The 16,489-nt window shown below is 42.9% G+C and overlaps 1 protein-coding gene across 6 annotated transcripts in view; it reads left to right on the forward strand.

Annotated features, from left to right (window-relative positions):
- Nucleotides 1–16,489, forward strand: part of ANK3 (ankyrin 3) — a 506,950-nt gene that overhangs the window by 202,369 nt on the left and 288,092 nt on the right. The gene's annotated exons all lie outside the window — the stretch shown is intronic.

Below are 16,489 nucleotides of genomic sequence, written 5' to 3' on the forward strand. Positions count from 1 at the left end.
CTGAGAGTTCCTGGGCGTATTCAGATCAGATTGTGTATAACAACTAGAGTCTTCCAAGTAGAGAGCTGTGGAACCTGGGGTTTCCTTGGAGCCTAATCAGGGGTTCCCCCGAAGACAGCAAGCTGGAAAAAAGATGAAAGCCTTACTGCTAGATTGGAAAGAGAGATGTTTAAATAAGTAAAGAAAATTTGTAAAATATTTTTTTTTTACATTGAACATAGTTGATGCGGTTGAAAACAGGATCCATGAAGCCTAACCAGTAACTTTACTGTATTAATCCAGAGGAAGGCAGAAAACTCTTATGAGACTAGTGCAAACTGCTCCATTCAAGGGGGGAAATTCCTTCCTAAGGCCTCATTCACACATCCGCAAAATTTGTCCATAATTGCGGATCCGAAATTACAGGCAAATTTATTGCTCATAGATTTTTACGAGCCACAATTTTTGCAGATCCGAGAATAGGCCGTAATATGTGCTGTGAAAAAATAGGACATGTCCTGGTGCAGACGTGCAATTGCAGAATGGGTCACTGTCTCTGCATCCGCTGCCCGCAATTGAGGAAAGCACTATAGACATGTGTATATAGCCTAAGTCCTATTATAGAAATCACAATAAATCCCTGGATCAAGGCCCTGTCTCCAGAAATCTAGTACCCATAACTTCTAACCTACTTTCCATCCAGGGCCCTTCTGAACATGTTCATTGAATCAACCATCACAGAGTTCCATAGTTTCACTGCTCTTACAGTAAAGAATCTCCCTATATCTGGAAATGTACATCATCAGTGATAGATTTAGGAACCAAATGAAAAAAAAAATTTATATAATCACCAAAGAGAGAGTTTAGTCTCTGTAGCAAGTTCCTTTCCCCGATCCTGTGACCCGATATCTTTACATGACATGTCTATATGCCTTCAGACCATATCACATAATAATTCAGCATTAATGTAATTGGATCTGTACGCCAAGATGACACAAAAGATGTTCCAATGCTTGGCAAAAAGGAGCTGTGAGAATACTGTAGCCTCCTAGTTATGAGTCTAAGGGCCCTATTCCACCGGACGATTATCGTTCGCATAATCGTTAACGATTAACGATCTCTAATGGTGCGTTTACACAGAAAGATTTATCTGACAGATTTTGGAAACCAAAGCCAGGAATGGATTTGAAAAGAATAGAAATCTCAATCTTTCCTTTATTACCTGTTCCCTGTTTATAGTCTGTTCCTGGCTTTTGCTTCATAGATCTGACAGATAAATCTTTCTGTGTAAACGCACCATAACGTTCGCTATTGCAAAAGACCTGAAAACGTTCACTCATTTCCATGGAACGATAATCGTTACTTATGATCGTATTTGCGATAGTTTTTTCTTCGCTATTTCTTCGCAATTGCGTTCGTATCTACTGTGAACGACCGAACGACGTCTTATTCAATGCGAACGTTTTGCGAACGAGCAACGATAAAAATAGGTCCAGGTCTTATAAAGCGATCGACGATTTCTCGTTTGGTCGTTAATCGTTAACTGCATTTCAACCGAACGATTATCGTTTAGATTCGATCGATTTAACGATAATCTGAACGATAATCGTCAGGTGGAATAGGGCCCTAAGACCAGCTATGCAGCGAATGGCAGGCTTCCATGTATGGCAGCCCTGAGGGCACTTCCTTTATGATTACAGCAAATTTATAACTCTAAGGAGGCCATTACATGATCAGACAATGATCAGCTGATGACACTGATCATCTGTACACACGAACTGTATACATTACCTTTCTACACTGGCCACCGCGGTCAATGATTGGCTGAGCGGCCTGTCAGTTCAGAGGCCACTCTGGAACTACAGCAGTGGCTCTGAGAAGCGAACAAAGGTTAGAAGAACACCGGGAGCATGGATGCATAAAATTTTGGGCAAGAGCTGCACGGACATCGCTAACGATGTCCGTGCAGCCCTTGCTAAACGATTATCGGGCCGTATAAAAGGCTCAGTGAACGAGCACTGATCTAGCAGATCAGTGCTCGTTTACATTATTGATTGGGCCTTCATCAGCCCGTCTAAGAGGACCCTAATGCTACATTTACACGGAACGATTATCGGGCGAATTTTCGCGATAACTATCGAATTCGAACGATAATCGTATGTATAAACGCGGCGAACGATTGATAAATCGTTCATTTTGATCTTTTAACATGTTCTTAAATCGTCGTTCGCAAAAAATTCGCTGATCGTTCCGTGTAAACAGTCGTTCACTGGTTTTACCTATGTGTGAGATAGGCTTAAGCGATCACAAAACGATCGCAAAACGAATTTTCTGTACGATATATCGTTCCATCTAAACGCTGATCGTTATAAAAAAAAATTGTTACTTCGAAATCGTTAATCGTACGATCGGGCCAATAATCGCCTCGTGTAAACTTAGCATTAGGGTCCATTTACACAGAAAGATTATCTGACAAGATTATCTGCCAAAGATTTGAAGCCAAAGCCAGGAATGGATTTGAGGAAAAGAGGAGAAATCTTAGTCTTTTCTTTATGACCTGATCCCTGTTTATAGTCTGTTCCTGGCTTTGGCTTCAAATCTTTGGCAGATTATCTGTCAGATAATCTTTCTGTGTAAATGGGCCCTAAGTCTGCTGCACATAAAATTTATGTGGAGCCACTTTGACAACCTGTAGTTGTACTATGCTGCCCTTACAAAAGCCAAATGATCTCTTTTAACACAGTATACAATGTATTATAAGTCATAATGTCATTTTCTAATGTGAACCTAGCCTAAAGGAGTAGATTCTAAGCCCTCGTGGGTAGGGTCCTCCTCTTCCTATGTACTACAATAATATTTTATTTTATTTATGTTGTTTTCTTGATTTTGTTATTTTCTGTAGGTATACATTCTGTATGTTAGAATCTTGTATAACGCCACAGCGGGCTATTGGACCATGGAATCCCGGCTCCCGGTTCAGATAATAGGGATTTATTTTAGTCACAACGCATTTCGGCCGCCAAGTACAAGGGGGCCTTTCTCAAGTTGACTTGAGAAAGGCCCCCTTGTACTTGGCGGCCGAAACGCGTTTTGACTAAAATAAATCCCTATTATCTGAACCAACCACGTCATAGTGTGGTTCCCTGAGCATCAGCGCCCATACCAAGCCGGGATTCCATGGTCCAATAGCCCGCTGTGGCGTTATACAAGATTGTTTTCTGTACATCTCTCCTGATGTGCCCCAGCAGGAGCTGCGGTGTCTCTCACGTTTTATGTGCTGTATAGAGTTGTGCCTAATTTTGCACAACTCTTCTAGGTAAGTGCAACTCAATATCCCGACCTACTGGTATTTGTTTTTAAAAACCTACTACACTAGGAGGCGCCCCCGCCCTCTCTCCTTTGTTTTCTGTATGTTAGGTAAGCCTTCCTCAGAACAGAAACCCCTCCTCTCCCCTCCCCAATATCATCAGAAGGCCACCAGCTGACTTGCTGTATAAATTGCAGATTTGCAGATATCGATGTCACTCAATGCATGCATCAATCTGCAGCAGATCCTCTAGGTGTGAATGCATCTTTAAATTAAAAAGTATAGATGGGACGTCTGTAACATTTTCTTAGCGTAAACCACAAGTGTCCCTCTTTGGCCGTCCAAAAAGTTGGGAGGTATGTAATAAGGAAAACTAAATTAAACAGAACACATTTCAATCCATATCATATCTCTGTCCTGTCCTCATTCTGGAATACATTTCTGGAAACCCCTATGACTTTTTACCCCCAGTCAGATACAGGCAGTCCTGCTGAGATAAACCCCTTTCCAATAAGACTAATTTCCCTATCAGACTCCTATCTGGTGGAGGATTGCAGGCCCGGAGATAAGGCCTGATTACCACTGTTTGCATAAAGCGTGTTTGAAGATTACTTGTATGTTTGCTGTCAGGCTGGATGGGATTGTACGCCACACCAGTAAGCGCACTGGGGTTTGCTGCTATTTGTGGCTCCTTTGAGATGTCAGTTGCCTAGGAGATCCCTGGCAGATTGCCACAACAACCTGCTCCCGGCTGGCCTACAAAGAGAGAGAGCTGCAACAGATCTAGCTGCAATCATTATATACTTCCTGAAGGGATCGCCATGCTGGACTTAAGAGGCTTACATATCCATCACCTGCCTCATTTGCACATCTGGTCTCCACTCAATAGTAGAAAATGTTGGTTGTATGCACAATAAATGAATTTTTAAAATATTCGCACTGTGTCAATCCATCAAATATCTACCTCGCCGCAAGGTTAAATGCTCCTATTTCCTTGCCACGTCAGGTCTTATCCTACTTTATGTCACATGCAATTACTACCATGGTAAAGAGATTAGCTTTGTGTCATTAGCCGGCTCATACTCTGTCCTTTTCTCTTTCCAGGTAAGTGGCAGTGAATTAGATCCTTCTTGCTATCACTTTCTATGGGGATGGTGGATTTATTAAAGTTGCTGCTACTCTGGAGATTTAATGGCTGACACAGGATGGTAAGTCCACGTTACCCATGTTGCCCACACAGGGCATTCCACTGTGTTCTGGAATAAAATCCGTGCTGGATTGTGAGGTATTGGTTTTCTGTAGATCTCTGTTTTTCTGAAGGTGCTGTGTTTTCGGAAGAGATGTCAGCTTTGTTCTCGAAAATTTGTGATAATTTAATATGGTGCGCAGAATTCCTGGCTGGCTGAATGGTATTGCTTTGTGGTAATTACATGCGGGTTTATAGGAACCGGAAGATAAACTAACATCACCAGTGATAAGTGACAGCAGATTTCATAGGAAGTTACTTGTGCTGGGCTAAGAGGACTCGTGGGAAAGTGGTTAGGAATAGGTTAATGGTCAACTATAGAATATACCAGGGCAATGTACTCGTGTTATACTGTATATTGAGGAAATTTGATGTAACAGAATTGTTTCCATTTTTGTTAATGATATATGATTATTATATGATATGATGACTTTTTCTATAAAGGGTTTTACAGTATTAGGACTCCCATATGCTATGAGTGTAAAGCACATCGATTTTTATGGATCCAGATCTGGATCCACAAAAAAATAGGACTTGCAAAATCTATATGTGTCCGTAGAAGGCAATGAATAGGTCTGTCAAAAATACAGGCAGCATGCAAATTACCATCTGTTTGCAAGTGGGTTGCCTGATATATACCATTTTATAAATGTGTTGTATGCACTTTTAGACACTTTTGAGCATTACTAATCTATTACGTGTGAGGCTCACCCCTCTATAGGACTGAGGTCAATAGTTTATCGCCCTATACCTCTAGGGATAAGCATAAAAAGTGAAAAAATATAAAATAACCAATCCTCAAGGTTCTATTAAAGAGTAGAAAAAGTAGAATAAGTCATACATGAAGTTCAGAAAAAAGTATGAATCATACTTTATATAGTTAAATACAAAATGTCACCACAGGGCTCTATATAGTTAAAAACAAAATGTTAAAAATAACAAAGTATGATTTATACTTTTTTCTGAACTTCATGTATGACTACTTTTTCTACTCTTAATAGAACCTTGAGGATCGGTTATTTTATATTTTTTCACTTTTGAGCATTACCTGATAAAAGAGAATGGTTAAGCAGAAAGAGGGTGTGACTTCATTGAAGAGGGGGTCTAGCTCAAATGCAAAGAAAAGTAAGTCAGGCTGGGTTCATACAATGTTTTTTTTTCATCAGTTTTTACAAAAAAAAAAAAGGATGAAAAAGCGAATGGAAAAACAGATGCATTTGTGTACCTCCGTTTTAATCCATTTTTTCCATTGATTTCCATTATTTCAAAAAAGACTCAAAACGCATCCATTTTTCTTTTGCATAGTAAAAGTGTTTTTGTTTATGTTAAAAAATTTGATGCTTTTTTATCCTGTTTTTTTTTATAGGGGAAGTCAATGGAAAACTGCATCAAAATGAATGCACACAAATGCATCTGTTTTTCCATTTGTTTTTTCATCCTTTTTTGTAAAAAACAAAAAAGTACTGTAAACCCAGCCAAAACTAAAAAATGTTCTGAACTGCAGTCTACAGATGCGTAAAATTATCATGCTGTTAAATCTGCTACATTTTGGTACCGTTAAGCAACGCCCCTTTTCCACGTAGCTGCACCCACTTTCCAGTAAGTGACGCTCCCTTAACGAATGAGGCATGAAAGTATGAAAAACGTGTCCAAAACACATTGAGACTGTCCTATTTGAATCTCAGTGTTGTCAACGTACCCCCTTTCTCATGCAAGTAGTAGTAGAGCAGCTTGGAAAACCAGCATGGCATAATTTCACTAAAACACCTATATTTTAATTATTTTAATAAAGCATTTGTTCAACACATTTCAGCTACATGACCTTAAGGCCCTAATACACTGAACTAGTATTAACCTAACCTGGCCAATGATGGGTGGGATTTATATCCAGTATAGTTAAAAAAAAAAAACAATGCAAAAATGCATCCATATTAAGGCCATGTTCATACGGAATGGCCGGTCTCTGAAAAAATCATCCTGGCTGGTACTGCAGTTCCGGCCATATGATCTTTTCGTCCGCAGTGTTCTGATGTGGGTGCATCTTTGCGCACCCGCATCAGAACTCTCCATAGCACACTATGGAGCGAGCGTCCGGAGCCGCTCGCTCCACAGTGTGTACTGACATGGTTTTCTATAGTCGCTATTCACTGAATAGCGGCTGCAGAAAACTGACATGTCAGTTGTTTGCGGCGCTGCAAGAGATTCCGGACGGACCGTATACCATGTGTATGCGCTCCGGCCAGGATCCCATAGAAGGAAAGGTAACGTATATTTTCGTAATAATCACGGCCATTGTACAACAGCCATGATTTTACGAAAATATACGTTGTGTGAACATAGCCTTTTTCTGCGTGTACATCTGATTCTTCATATGTTTTCAAAGTTTTGCAGGATTTGGCCTTGCTTTATGGGATTTCTATTATTTTTTGGTTTGTCAATCTGTAGATATGGTCCTTTAAACTGGTTAATGCTTTAAAGCAGGCACTGGGAACCTCTGGCCTTCCAGCTGTTGCCAAACTACAAGTCCCATCATGCCCGAACAACCAAAGGTTTTGCAACAGCTGGAGGGTCGAAGGTTCCCCATCCCTGCTCTAAAGACATATGATGCCAAAAATAATTGATTTTAATTATTTCTGTTGCTGCAGATTTTATATGGATCTTTTGCACATTTTAACCTTAACATCTGAATATACACCCCTAGGATATGTGCACAGATCCCCTTATTCCGGAGAATGCACTAGATCACATAATAATGTTTTTTTCATCAGACTAAATGAGAACTGCCAATATTGGGAATAAGCAAATCTCAAGTTCACTTGGGTTTGTCCAAATCCGAAAGCTTGGCATTTGATTACCGGTGGCTCAAGAAGAACTAAAATTTAGATTAGTTTGAAGGCTTTACATGTTTTTTCTTACCTTTTCCAGTTTTTCTATCCTTAACAATAACCCTCAGTCCTAGGCATAAAGACGACATGAACTTCCACAATCTCATTGTTCCTTGCAGAGGGTTGTAGGCCTGTAATGTGAAATGATTCAGTGCTTGATTGCAATCAGTAGAGTGAGACAGGATGTATTAGGATTTACAATGCATTTAGCAGGGCCTTGTGGTGACCCTTTGCTTTCTTGTATCTCTGCTAGTAACATAGTCTTAAGTAACAGCATTACGTCTGGTGAGCTCTACTCACTTATGCCTTACATAAGCAGACATGGGGTTGATTCAGCAGTAATCTAATGGCCCTAGTCATCAATTCTTTCTATCACCAGTACTTAAGTGGTACATTTCCAGCCTTTAATTATGTTCTACAGTCACAAACCTGATGTTTGTCATGATTCAGTGGAATTTTTACATTAGCTAAAGCTGTTTACACCAAAATGTATTGTCAGATAAGCTTCTCATGGACTTTATATTGTTTGAGCTGAAAGAAAATGTTAGCTGAACTATTTCACAGGGTTGTATAATTAAATGGTCCCTAATGTTCAAATATACAGTTGTCAAAATATACAGTTGTCAAAAGTGATACTGTCACCCCTTCCCCTTCAGACATGGCCTGATTTCAGAAGGATTGTGTAGTTAATAAAATATATGCCCATGTACCTTTGTTTGTGTCCTCTGTGCCTTTATTTAGCCCCCCCCCCCCTTGCTTTGTGCCACATGTCCCAGCACGACCCTCGCTACCAAAGTACTCTGTGTCAGTGCGCCTGACAGTGATGAACCAGGGCAGGACAGGAGGCACAAAGCAAAGGGGGGGAAGGGGGGGGAGGGTAAATAAAGGCACAGAAGGTGCAAACAAAGGTATTTAGGCATATATTCTATTTCTAATATGAAATTTTCTGCTAAAATTGGGGCATGTCTGTGGAGGGTGATGATATCACTTAAATATTCCTTGTCATTCTGTGATTCCTGTAAATGGCAACATCTAGTTTTGCTTAGAACCTCTCAGGTCCTTTAAAAGGGTGCTCTGGTGGTAGAAAACTTATATGTTGCTGCCCTATTAGAAAACATAACAAACATTATGAGGGAGATTTATAAAACATGGAGTAAAGTGAAACTGTCTCAGTTGCCCCTAGCAACCAAAGATTCTACTTTTCATTCCTCACAGACTCTTTGGTTGCTAGGGGCAACTGAGCCAGTTTCACTTTACACCATGTTTGATAAATCTCCCCCTATAAGTTTATCTCTCTCTGCTCCCTCGGTGTCCTGCTGCAGCGTTTCCGGTGTCCCCTGCTAACTGCAGCCCTACCACTTCCAAGACAGACTAGTCTTCGCAGTAACAGCCCACTCAGCCAATCAGTGATTGAGGTAGCGTCACGGCCAGTGATTGGCTGAGCGGGCTGTAATTGCTAAGACGAATCAGTCTTAGAAGTGGCAGGGCTGAAGTCAATGGAGAACACCGGAGAGGCTGCAGCAGGACACCAGGGAAGCAGGGAGAGGTAAGTATAAGGTCTTTGTTATAATTTATAATAGGGCAGCAACATATACAAAGTTTTCTACCACTGGAGCACCCTGTTGTACCTTCATAAGCCCTTGTAACTACCAGACACAACATTTGGATGCTGCGCCCATAATTATTCTAAGGTGTACAGTATTTTCTAATATTCTAAGTTGTATTTTCATATAAATTTTATTTCATATTTTTGCGCCACTCTTGTCTCCAGATTGGGTGGGGTTTGAAACTCAGTTCCATTTAAGTAAATGAAACTTAATTGCAAACCACACTTGAACTGGAGACAAGAGTCGTGCAAAAGTGGCCATGTTTTTGTAGGGCTGGAAAACCCCTTTAATAGTTATGTAGAAGCACTCCAGGAACAAGATGTGGTACCAGTGGATCTAGTCCTGACCAAGGACGAAGTAAATATACAGCAGATAATCCACAGCATTTAGGATTAGTGCAAAAAATGGTGTTTTATTCCATCAAAAAAATCTTCAACAATAAAGTGCAGCACTTAGAATACCAAAGCCCAACGTTTCATCAAACAGACTTCGCCGTCTTCAAGCACAAAATAGTTAATAGTTAGAAATATTGCCTTTACTGTGCCAGTACCTAACGTAAAGGCTGATCATAGTGAGGATTTGGTGCTGGGAGCCCCCATAATTAGTTGGTCTTTGTTGGCATTACATTGTAACAACTATTGAATGATTTGATAAACAATCACAGACAGTCATACATATTGTACTTTATCTTGGCCGTGATAGTTGTTTAAACTGGTTGTGCATGCTCATTGACACCTGGCAAAGCCTAACTATCTTTCTGGGAATGTGTTGGGAACATTTTGACAACATACTTTCAAGGAAAGATCATTAGTGAATGAAAGGTCTTTCATCTATCGGACAAAAATTTCACTCGCGGCTGACATTTCGGATAATAGTGCTCTGTTCTTGGTCAGCTACTGCCACTTCTTTTACCTGAAGAACGATAGGTTTGGTTGAAATCATTGACTTTCATCAACATTAATGTCCATGGGTGCTCCGAGATACAGTTAGGGCATTTAACAACTTTTGACATGTCAGGGAGACCTCCCCCCCCTCATTACAACAAGAAGTAAGAAGTGTATGTCTTTGTGCTTCACTCTATGCCTCACTGCAATCTCTATCCAGCTGAAGTAAGGTGCGTTTACACGTAACGATTATTATGCGAATTTGCGCGATAACGATAGAATTCGAACGATAATCGTACGTGTAAACGCAGTGAACGATCAAACGACGAACGAGAAATCTTTCATTTTGATCTTTCAACATGTTATCAAATCGTCATTCGTCGTTCGCAAAAAAATTGCAGATCGTTCCGTGTGAACAGTCGTTCGCCGATTTAACCAATGTGCGAGATAGACTTAAGCGATTGCAAAACGATCACAAAACGATTTTCTGTATGATATATCGTACCGTCTAAACGCTGATCGTTATGAAAAAAAAATTGTTACTCCGACATCGTTATTCGTACAATCGGGCCAATTATCGTTTTGTGTCAACGCACCAGTAGACTGCTTCATTCTAAGTTTAGAGGACCACCTTCTACAACTGGACATAGATCACAATGAGCCGGGAAGTGAGGCAAACAGATGATCAGTAGGGATCTGAACACACAGACCCAGACTAATCGAAACTTTTATCACGTCTCTGTGATGTAGAGTTTTGGTAAATGAAAGGGACACTTTAAGAGCAGTCATTATTATATCTATAATTCAAAGCTGCAGAATGATTGCAGCGGCACTCACTGATAATGTGAAAGGTTGCTTTATTTCAGGTCAGGTGTAGTGATGAGCCATCATGTTTGTTCGTATGTTCGTACGAACATGATGCTAATTGTTCGTGTTCGCCAATCACGAACAATTTGTTTGATGATGGGAATGGTTATAATGATAATTTTTTAAAACTTATTCGAATTTGCAAATGTACTAAATAGCGTAATTTACTCTTTGCACCTGATGATCTGCACGAATGTGCTAGACCGAAATGCATGCAATCTGTACGCAATTGCGTACACAAAGGTTTACGCTTTGCACCTGATGATCTGTACGCATGTGTGTGGACTACGCCTCTATCCGTTCGTTATTTGTTTGTGAATGTTCGGCAAGATGAGCATGAACCAATCGCGATCCTTTTTTTTATGTTTGTGTTCGGGATCCGAAACCGAACATGCGATGTTTGCTCATCACCAGTCAGGTGTAAACTAACATAAGTTGCATTCCAATAAACAGAGCTACATCTGTATCCAGTGGCAGATTAAATGTACCCTGGGCCCCGGGCTGTCCACCCAACCTGCCCCCCCGGTCAATCCGCCCACATTATAATCCACTACTGCCCCCCCCCATGCTGTCCCCAATAAACATGATGTTTGGTCCCTTGTTGCACAGAGGATGTCAGGAGAGGAGGGTGCTGATCTTATAGAAGAGGTCACAGCAGCACAGAGGATGTCAGGAGAGAAGGGTGCTGATCTTATATGGGAGGTCACAGTGTCCCAGCAGCACAGAGGATGTCAGGAAAGGAGGGTGCTAATCATATAGGGGAGGTCACAGCGTCCCAGCAGCACAGAGGATGTCAGGAGAGGAGGGTGCTGATCTATAGGGGAGGTCACAGCAGCACAGAGGATGTCAGGAGAGGAGGGTGCTAATCCTATAGGAGATGGTCCCCCTCTCCCCCCCCCTTATATTTAGTCCCTCTCTCCCCCCCCCTTATAGATGGTCCCCCTTCTCCCCCCCCTTATAGATGGTCCCCCTCTGCCCCCCCTTATAGATGGTCCCCCTCTTCCCCCCCTTATAGATGGTCCCCCTTTGCCCCCCCTTATAGATGGTCCCTCTCTTCCTTCTCCCCCCACTTATAGATGGTCCCCCTCTGCCCCCCCTTATAGATGGTCCCCCTCTTCCCCCCTTATAGATAGTCCCTCTCTTCCTTCTCCCCCCCCCCTTATAGATGGTCCCCCTCCCCCCCCCCTTATAGATGGTCCCCCTCTGCCCCCCCTCTGTGCACAGCAGATAACACACACACACAAAAAAAAAAACAGAACACAACTCTCCTGCCGTCCGTTCCCCCGTCGAGCCTCTCGCCTTCTGGTCCCCCGGCTGATGCGCGGCTGTCGGGGGTGTCCCGTCCTATCCCCAGCAGCGCGCACATCAGAGAGCTCCCCGTGCGCCAGAAGTCACAGCTACAGGCGCACAGGGAGCTTTCTGATGCGTGCGCTGCTGGGGATAGGACGGGACACCCCCGACAGCCGCGCATCAGCCGGGGACAGTAGAGAGACTCAGTGGCGGATTATAATATGGGCTGTTTGGGCGGCCGCCCGGGGCCCGAGGCTTCGGGGGGGCCCATGCCACGCCGCCCACATTATAATCCGCCACTGAGTCTCTCTACTGTCCCCGGCTGATGCGCGGCTGTCGGGGGTGTCCCGTCCTATCCCCAGCAGCGCGCGCATCAGAGAGCTCCCCGTGCGCCGGAAGTCACAGCTACAGGTGCACAGGGAGCTTTCTGATGCGTGCGCTGCTGGGGATAGGACGGGACACCCCCTACAGCCGCGCATCAGCCGGGGACAGTAGAGAGACTCAGTGGCGGATTATAATGTGGGCGGCGTGGCATGGGCCCCCCCGAAGCCTCGGGCCCCGGGCGGCCGCCCAAACAGCCCATATTATAATCCGCCACTGTCTGTATCGCGCTCCTGCACTTCATCCAGCTTACAGTTAGACTGTGAGCCGGATGAATTACACAACACAAAGCTGGATTCTTAAATATTAACAATTTTTATTAGCATGATTAAAAAAATCACATAAAAAATATTTTTGTGCAAAAAAAAAAAGGATCCAGTAATTGAAGACAGCCAAGAGACCATGAATGTAAAAAGTCACATAATCATATCAACATATATTATGTAAGCGTCCAAATCATTGTGTATAGCCATGCAGTGTATCCACATGGCCTCCTAGGAAAACTGCATGTAACTCTACCTAAACAATGCAGTATACAAAAAATCATAAGGAGCGCTTACCCATCATGGTATCTGGCGTCCGCTACCCCAAACGCACGTTTTGCGTTAGGTCGCTTTCTCAAGGGGCTATGCTCCTGATAAGGTTTTGTGTTGAATTTCTTCTTGCAAAAGCTGCAATTTCTGTATATTCAGCTTCAGTAACCCAATAATACAAACGTAAAAGACTTCATAATGAAACCTTGTAAAACTGTTACTGAAGGCAGCTACAAATTCTTCGCCCGTTCATATTGGATCCACGTGTCACATTTAATCTATTTATCCTAAAATGTATCCCACCCCAGAAATAGGCTTTCTTATTCCAGAATATTATGTGTCTTCGGGAACAACCTATTTTTCTTCTTCTTTGCATCACAACAAGGATATTATTTAAAATAGTTGCCTGCCAATTACAATCAGCACGCTTTCTACCAGCTGAGCCCGGCATATGACTTCAGCACTTTCAGCTGTGTATCCGGGGAACTGAACAAGATCTCACTCCAGGCGGAATTGTAAAAATTTCCTTGTAAGCTTCAAGACTTCCCTAAGCTGAGTCGGCGAGCGTTTGGGTTGCTATATTTAGCACTATATGTAACTTCCTTAAATTTATGCTGGAGTTGGAATGGGAATTTCTGAACATGAAAATGTTTTATTTTATCTTTATCACACTGTTAAATTGCATGTGACTGTACAAAGCTCTGAGTATAGATAAAATAAGACATAGGCGCAATTTATAACTCTGAAATATAAGATATACAAAAGTCTGGAGCAGAGGTGGCACGAAAAAGCTGCACAGACATCAGGGTAGTACATAGAAGTGATGGAGCACCATAACAAGGACCAAGGTGCCCCCCCCCCCCTCCGCAACATATCCTGTCAATGTTTTTTCTTCTTCTTCCGTAACCTTTATTTGCCTATTTGCTAGAAGGTCAATTAGGTTATTTAGAGATCCAGTAAGTCTACACCCACATCTGGTCCTGTATGGTATTGAATCTAGTATTGACCCCCCTGCCCCCATCCTAATATGTAAATGAGACCGTAATTCTTTACCGTATATAAGTACAAATGGGCCTCTAAACCATAATCTATGAACCCAGCCTCTTGCAATGCTTTTATGTGATGTGTTAGTGAGAGGAACAGGTCAGAGTTGTCTGGCATCCATTAAATTGAATGAGACATATGGAAACAGACAGGGCTGTTTCTGTGCTTCCAGTCTACGATAATAAAGAGTGACTAAGCATGTACAGTCAATTTTCTTCTTGGAATGGGCACCCCTCAGTTGATCCTTCACTGGCGAGACTTTTATAGCTTATCTAGTAGGCTGTCTAGGTTAATAGAGGTGTTAATGGCTGCTTCCCTTGTGGTCTTGGGTAATAATAGACTTAATGCTCATTTCCCGGTGGTCTAAGGTAATGGCATGGTTAATAGCTGCTTTCTTGACTTTGTAGGGTTTTCTGGTGGTTTTAAAGTAGTGGAGAGGTTAATGGCTGTTCTGCTAGTGGTCATTGATGAAAAGTTTATTGACACTTAGGGTGGTGGAAGGGTTAATGCTTAATGTTCAGCAGTGCTTTAGAGCATGTTTACATGTAGTAGCTCCAAACTGTTGACCGTTTTCAAGGTCTTAAAGGTTACATATATGAATGAAGAAGGAGGACTTAATGTATAATGTGCAAAATATACAAAGCAAAGTAATTGTTCAACTTTAGATTTACTGTAAAAAATGTATTTGCTTCCATTCTGACACTTTCCTAGTCCCCTACTGATCTCTATTTCCTTCTCCTATGAACATGGACATGTGACCTGTGCAGCAAGTCACTGGCTATACAGTGGATTGAAGCTATAGATAGTAAATACAGCAAACAATCTGTCCCCTCCAAACCGCTTGTACAGTCAGACAGCTGCTTGTAATCCAAGACCTGTCCTGGGTCCGTTCAGTAGGTGATGCAGTTATTGTCCTAAAAAACTACTTTTAAACTTGCAGCCCTGTGTCAAATTTGCATGGCCGTGAATGTCTGTGCCCTAAACCTCTCCGTCCCTTCTCCCTGCCCTCTCCCTCCTATTCATCTGAACACTGCACATGTGCATTAAAGGGGTAATCCAACGGGGGGGGGGGCACTTTTTTGCTGGGACTGGGGAGGAGGTGGCCGAGGGAAAAGACGTCCACTCACCTCCCCGGTTCTAGAGGCGGGTCCCGCATCACGGCGCTCCGGTGCCTGGTTCCCGGCCGCTTCTAGGTGTCTGATGTGGGCCCAAGGCGATACGTCTCACGTCCGCTCAGCCACTCAGTGACAGAGGCATGATCTGAGCGGACTTGAAACGGATCCCGCCTCCTTCACTAAGTGGCTGAGCGGACCTGCGACGTCATGTCCGGGAACCGGGCACCGGAGCGCCGCGATGCGGGACCCGCCGCTGGAACCGGGGAGGTGAGTGGACGTCTTTTCCTTCGGCCACCTCCTCCCCGGTCCCAGCAAAATAGTGCCCCCCCCCCCCCCCCCCGCTGGAGTACCCCTTTAATGATCCAGAACATGTGCAGTGTTCAGACAAGTGATGATTAGGAGAAATCCTGCCGGGAGCGTTCCTAATGATGAAGAGGCCGGGGAGGAGGGATGGAGAGCTGTGGCAGGCTTAGGGCACAGGCACTCTAGGCCAATTTGACACAGGGCTGCAAGTTTAAAAGTAGTTTTTTTAGGACAATAACTGCATCAATTGCCGAACTGACCCCAGTTCAGATCTTGGATTAAAAGCAGCTATCCGAAGGTACAAGTGGTTTGGCAGATTGTAGGTACAGAGTCACTTAAAGTGTTTGTGTCGAAGTAAAACCTGGGGTGGATAGGTAAGATGAGTATGGCTTCTTTTATTAGCCTGCAACTTTCTAAGGGGCAGTAATATTGTAACGCTCAATGTTCTTCTAGAGATGGGGAACCTGTGGCCCTATAGCTGTTGCCAGAGGCTGCCCAGACATGATGGGAATTGAAGTTTTGCAACAGCTGGAGGGCTGTCAGTTGCCCATCGCCATTCAATACTATAAATATATATATCCAGTTTAATGAAATCAAGTTTCCTAATATTATTTCATTCCTTTCACCCTTCTCCTCAGTCATATTAGCCAGCAGCTACAATTAACAGGAGGTGTAATTGTCATTACTCCCTGTATACAGTACAGTGCTGGGGATGTGGGAGCTGTGTGTATACGGCTCTGATTTCACATTTAATCAGCACTGGGCCAATCAATGCCCGGACTCAGCTGGTGACTAAAATCTCCAGGGACATTTCAGAGGGAGCAGCCCTTTCTATGGAATGTGAGACTGGAAACACCACTGACACGTATTGATGTGTAGATGACAGGAACGTAGAGGTTAATTTTGGTACCTAGTGACGGGACATCTCAGCTGTGCCTGAATATCTGTTTCCATAATTTCCCGGGCATACACTTACAATTGATTGCGGTGCCAACTACATTCTCTCGTACATTTAGGAGATGTATTGGCAATTTCCCTTTATGATTCA

Source organism: Dendropsophus ebraccatus, chromosome 8, assembly GCF_027789765.1.
Source record: "Dendropsophus ebraccatus isolate aDenEbr1 chromosome 8, aDenEbr1.pat, whole genome shotgun sequence".
Classification (NCBI taxonomy): Eukaryota; Metazoa; Chordata; class Amphibia; order Anura; family Hylidae; genus Dendropsophus; species Dendropsophus ebraccatus.